This window comes from Choloepus didactylus, chromosome 2 (assembly GCF_015220235.1).
Source record: "Choloepus didactylus isolate mChoDid1 chromosome 2, mChoDid1.pri, whole genome shotgun sequence".
Lineage (NCBI taxonomy): Eukaryota > Metazoa > Chordata > Mammalia > Pilosa > Megalonychidae > Choloepus > Choloepus didactylus.
In genome coordinates, this window is record NC_051308.1 from 135,791,828 (window position 1) to 135,798,778 (window position 6,951).

Genomic DNA, 6,951 nt, shown 5'->3' on the forward strand with positions numbered 1-6,951 from the left:
TTGATTTGCGCAGAATTGTTTTGGGTTTGTTAACGACAATTGCACAACTGGAATATGATTCAATCCCCATCAGTCATCATTCCATTAGTTATAAATTACTTTCATGCCTTCTTAAAGTGTCATGAAATTTTATTTGGATTTCCTTAAAAAAGTGCTATAAATGTGTCCGCAAAAAATAGTTTGTTTGCTATAATCACACAACATCCACTATGTGGCCAATTTGGGAGAAAAAAACTATGTAGTCAGCATGCAGACACTGTGGAGTTACATGTTAACTTGTAGATTTCTGTCTAGTAGAAAATACAGTTTGAATGCTGCGGTTTTAATAATCTTTAGGAGATTAGCTAATTTTATATCTATTAACTATTTATTTTAGCATCTGTTTGCTTGATGATTATATAAATCTCTATTTCTCAAATTATCCTTTGAACCAGATTTACCATCTTACTGGTTCCTTCATTTATTAATATGTTGAATGAATATTTTTGCCATGTTTTTCCTATATTTGTGTAAGATTCTGGTTTTGAAAATTGTATTTGACAGACTATAAAAGTTGTGATTCCCCCAATTTGATAACTAGGAAATGTGTGTCTTTGCAAACTGAATTTGACACTAATTTTCATTATATCATGACTAATAGCAAAGTATGATGGCACTTCTTTTGATTTCTTCTGGAGGTTGACTCAGTAATTATCAGAATTTGCTTAATGAAGTTGGGAAGATCAACATTATCAGGAACCCATTATCTCTATCATTGCCCCCCAAAATTCATGCTAATATATTTTAGTAGACAGATTATTATTAGAAAACTGATACCAAATAATAATTGCAATTGCTTCCTATATCTGTACTCAGAAGGATTAAAAATTCATTTCTGGCCCAGTCCTTATTGTTCCAGAGAAGTGGATACATGCATAGTGCCAGATTTAGCTGTTTCTTAAAGTCACAGTTTATGTTCCTAGAAAGACAGGCAGCACAATAGTTATACATTTTTAAGTTTAGGAAGCCATGTCCTTCATTCATGTGAGAAATAAATTCAGGATTAGTGCCTAAGTATCAAATTGAGTCTTATACCAAATTAAAAATAAAATTAAGCCCATTATCAAAAATTGGTCACCATATTGTGGTCTGCAAAATAATAATTTTGTAAGTGTAAGTTTTACTGAAATTAGTATGAATTTCATGGCAGACTACACAGCATTTATTTTGTCTAGTGCCCCACAAGGTCAAGAATAAAATGGCCTAATATGTACCTTCAGTTTTCTCATTGATTTGCTATGTAACATGGAAAATCGACAAACTGTATTTTTTTGTATTTACTCAGATTTTATTTTATTGAGAGGCAGTTGTAATATAATGAAAAAAATCCATTTTATTTGTTCTAGTTTGCTAATGCTGCAGAATGCAAAACACCAGAGATGGATTGGCTTTTGTAAAAAGGGGGTTTATTTGGCTACACAGTTACAGTCTTAAGGCCATAAAGTGTACAAGGTAACACATCAGTAGTCGGGTACCTTCACTGGAGGATGGCCAATGGCGTCCGGAAAACCTCTGTTAGCTGGGAAGGCACGTGGCTGGCATCTGCTCCAAAGTTCTGGTTTCAAAATGGCTTTCTCCCAGGACGTTCCTCTCTAGCAAGCTTGCTCCTCTTCAAAACGTCACTCACAGCTGCACTCCGTCCAGTCTCTTTGAGTCAGCAGGTTTATATGGCTCCACTGATCAAGGCCCACCCTAAATGGGTGGGGCCACGCCTCCATGGAAATATCCCATCAGTTATCATTCACAGTTGGGTGGGGTGCATCTTCATGCAAACAACCTAATTCAAACATTCCAACTTAATTCCCACTATTATGTCTGCCCCCACAAAGAATATGACTTTTTCTGGGGGACATAATACACTCAAACTGGCACATTATTCTAAATAGAAATTCTAAATTTTAAAATCCTGTTAAATAAAAGTATTTTATTTACATGTCATTTTTATTTCCAGTTCTACCATTGTGAGCATTATTAACTTAAACTTAACTGAACTAAGCTAGATAAACTTATTGAACTCTTGTTTCCTCTTCTGAAAAACAAGGATAAAAATAAAACCAACATCAATGAAGTCCCCACAAATTAAAGGGCTTAGAAACCCAGAACATAGATGAAATGTTAGCACTATTTTTTTTTTAAATTAAATTCAGTTTTATTGAAATATATTCACATACCATACAATCATCCATGGTATACAGTCAACTGTTCATAGTACGATCATATAGTTATGCATTCATCATCACAATCTATTTCTGAACATTTTCCTCACATCAGAAAGAACTGGAATAAGAATACAAAATAAAAAGAAAAAAGAACACCTGAACCATCCCCCCATCCTACCCTATTTTTCATTTAGTTTTTGTCCCCATTTTTCTACTTATCCATCCATACACTAGATAAAGGGAGTGTCATCCACAAGGTTTTCACAATCACACTGTCACCCCTTGTCATCTACATTGTTATACAATCATCTTCAGGTGTCCAGACTACTGGGTTGGAGTTTTATAATTTCAGGTATTTACTTCTAGCTATTCCAATACATTAAAAACTAAGAGGTGTTATCTATATAGTGCATAAGAATGTCCAGCAGAGTGAGCACTATTTTTATACTTTCATGGAAATAACACTGCAATTAATTATGTGTACATATGTCTGTCTATCCCTATCTATCTGAAAATACTATAAAATCACAGATATATAATGAAGATAAGAAGATATTTAACTTATTAATGTGTATTGATCACATTACAAAGTGCTAAATTTTATTTTATCATCCCTAACAATCCTATGAGTTAGGGAGAAGGGAATGAGGCCAATTGTTGATTTTGTTTTGTTTTGTTTTGTTCTTTTTTTCCCAAACTACACTTGCCTGTCCTAAATCTTAGGCTTTTCATAGATTTTATTGTTATAATCACCCAGATTGCTTTGAATATCTCAAAATGACGTGAATTTCCAATAATATTTTAATACATTTAAGCCCTTAAGAGACTCTTCATTTATGCTTTTAAAATGTGTTCAAGAAGAAATAAATTGTGCTATACCTCTCCAGCTGGAAGGTGGATATTTATACAAGCCATCAAAAGCTTAAAAGAGCTTATCTGTCTTACTGTAAAAATCTTTTCAAAATATGTAACTTTGCTGTAACATCTATAAGAGATGGAGTAGAAAAGAATTTGGCTCAGTTTAGAGAAAATAATATTCCCACAGAACACTGACTATCTAAATGTGATAATGCGTTAATCTATTTGTGATTATGTTGGAAATATTGACAGGTAGTCTGCACCAGCAGATGTGTTTGCTACCCCAATAATTCATTTGCAGACTAAACTTCCAGATTCCCACCATCACTTTACATACTTCCTGACAAAACATTTCCCAGGTGTCTGGATTATGTGTTCTGCTACTCTTATGCTAAAATATATTATCTCCATAGGATAGAAAGAAAATTAACAAATTTTAGGAACATAAACATGATTCTGTTTCTAATTCTCAAGTGCACTGACTATGTTGTTTGAGGATTTAGATTTTTGTTATAAATAATCATACACACCTAAACTTCAGACGTGTCACATCATGTCTGATCAAGCTACAGAGCTCCTTTGCATCATGTCCATAGATAATATTATCACTTGGCAGCTTGGTAATCATATATTTTTGATTGTTAAATAAGGATATATATTGGATTTTTGAGTCATTCTGCCATGCTGTTGTTATTGTCTTTGATTTTTCATTTTGAGCCTTAATAGAAAAAGATTTCCTGCAGTTACATATAATTTACATCATCAGGCTGATTATGTCACTCATAGGGTTACAATTGATAAATGAGTTTCTAAATTCCTCACATTATTTAATTTTAGGACACATGATTGAAAAATAAATTTTATTTAAGCCTTTCTCTCCCGATTCAGGATAGTTTTCAAAAATGTACCTAATTTCTTTTGCTTTAGATTGAATAAAGAATGGAGATAATACTAAGGGGTTTACAGCATTAGTTCAACCATAACATTTGTGACAGCTTTAGATGAGAATTTTGCTTTTACACAGTACTCTTAGCTCCAGTTTATATAAGTTTTGAATTAGAAATAAAAAATTATGAGCTTTAGACTATTTCTATCAAGGTAACAATTATTGCATGTGTTCAGAACTGTGAATATCTCTAGCCTTCTTTGAAAATTCCTGATCAACTATTATGGCAAAACAAAACTACAATAAATGTAAGCAGGGATTCCAGGTATATTGCCAACACCATTTATTTTTTTCCCAATTATTCTGCCTCTAAGTTTTCTTGGTAACAGGCAAAATTAAATATATGTTTTGGCTGCATTCTTTGTGATGTAATAAGGAATTAAAATTTGTATCTTACATGATAAAGAAACCTATATTTTGAATGAAGAATGAAATCTTCCATCCTTAAAATTAGGAGAGAATATTTCCAACTCTTTTCTGCTAAATGACCTTGGACAAGTCTCATTTTCTTCACCTGTGATGGGAATTCACTCATCAGCTTGCAGTGAGAAGATCATATTTGTAAAGCATATAAAAGACTGCATAGTGCATCAGAAGCATGTTGTAAATTTTAATTATAATCATAAACATTTAAGTATTAAAATTTTCAGTAAGAATATTTCAGTATGAAATACAGCCATATGTTTACATAGCACTTTTCACCCATTTTATCTTGTATGTAGTAATTATCAGTATAGTCCCGATTAATAGATAAAATAAACTTTATCCAGACTTTATAAATGAAATTAATGCTGAAATGCTACTAAAATACCAAATATCCAGGCAACTGATAAATTGCTTAGTCTATTAAGCAGGGGCTTGAATCCAGATTTTCTGATTCCAAATCTAAAATTCTTCCCATTGCACCAAATTAAGAGAGATAACATCTTTTAAATGAAGAGAAGTATATTGTTGCTCGTCTATTTCCTCAGAAGAAGTCTTTTTTCTTTTCTTCTTTTTTTTTTTCTGCTTTGGTGACAGCCTGAGATGCTCAATGATGGATCAATTCCAGTTAATTACAAACCTGTCTGGGTAGTTCTGCAGCAACACATACTATGAACATAATGGACAGGCTAGTAGCAAGAAGGAAATTGTTAAATTTCCACGTCCTCCCCTTATTATAATGGCAGCAAGGAATCCCACAGATTTTTCTATACTGATGATTCTTATAGCTGAGGCACTTGTTTTAGTTTCTCATCTGCTAAAACAAATACCATATACTGGGTTAGCTCACCAATGGGAATTTAATGGCTCATGATTTCAGAGGCTAGAAGGCTTGCTTTTTAAATCTTAGATTTTACTTGTATTGCCTTTGTGAGGTAGCTGGCTGCCAGTGATGAAGAATATTGGTCAATTGGTCATAGTACTAGTGAGAGGGGAGAGAAGAGAGGAAAGAAATATAGGGAATATCATAAATACATTCCCCCAATTTTGCACTGCATAAATTCTCTCTTCCACAGTCAGAATGGAGCTGCAAGCAGTATGTGAATGGTGCTTTTTGCATGTGCATATCTCTGCATATAAAATTTCTCTCCTTTGTTTCTCTTGTGAAACACATAAATTTGATTCTGTGCATTAATATATTATTATTTTATTATTTTATATTTTGTGAGTAAATAGACATTAAAGTATTAAATCTCTAAATTGGATATGATCTATTAGAACACAACCTATTGTGAATTTATTTTCTTAATATCAGTATGAGTATGGCTGAGATGTCCATATGCTTTTTATATAATTTCCCTTGTGAAGGCACACAGTGAGTCAGTTGTCTGGATTTGGTCTATGATAGAAAATTTCTCTGGGCAAAACCAACCATTCTGAAATGGAATTGAATGCTGAATCCCTGGTATTTCTATCATGATAACCAGTGAAAGTAGATGAACTTCTTTCTTGATCAATAAAAATATCTTTGGATAGCTCTCCAATCTCATTGCTTTTGCTATAACCCATGCCCAGATACAGACACAGTCCAAGCACACACCTCTGCAGTGACTCATTTGGTAAGACCTGAAAATGAAGATCCAAATCAAACGTTTGTTTTGGTTGTGGAATGTCAAATGTTTCAGAAGACAAAAAGGCAGTTATAATTGATCTTCTAGGAAGAAGTTTGGATTTATTTAATAACTTGAGATATTAGCATTTCATCTGAGGATTCTTTTTGATCTTTAATAGGGTGTCCGTATATTCAGTAGGACACTGTTATGTCTTACTAACCATAAACCTTTATGTTGCTTTCTTGTTCAGCTGGTTTCATTATGTGTTGCTTCTTTTTCCTGTTTAATACAGTATTGCTGCTAATTAATTAAGGTCAAGTTATTAGAAAAAAAAACATTGAGAATAATTTTAAAATTTTCATGGAAGTTTGCAAAGTCTTTATAATGGTACTTTTTATATAATTTGTTAAAGAATACTGCTTTTTTTTGTCATCAAAAGAGTTCACCATTCTCTGTGTTTATCTCTTTTTTTGGGTACATTTCATCATTTTTTAAATTAGCTTTCTTTCTTTAAATTGCGTGTGGTATTTATGTCTGTGAAAAATATTTTTGTTTAGGATAACTCTTTCCAAGTTTGTCACTCTGGTGAAATTATAAACCATAGGTTTTGAGAATACTTCTTTACATTGTCAGCATGACAGAGGCCCTTTGAAATGAATGGCTTGTTCTATCTCATTGCAGCAACAAAATAATGTTGTGTATAATTTATACTGCTTCTGTTTGATAGAACTTTCCGTGATGATAGAATGCTCCAAAGTTGCATTGCCTGATATGATAACAAATAGAATATGAGGCTACTGAGCTCTGGAAATGTGGCTGGTGTGACTGGCAAACTGATTTTTAAATTTTATTCACTTTTAATTAATTTAAATTTAAATGACTACATATCATTATCGGCAACCCTATTGGACAG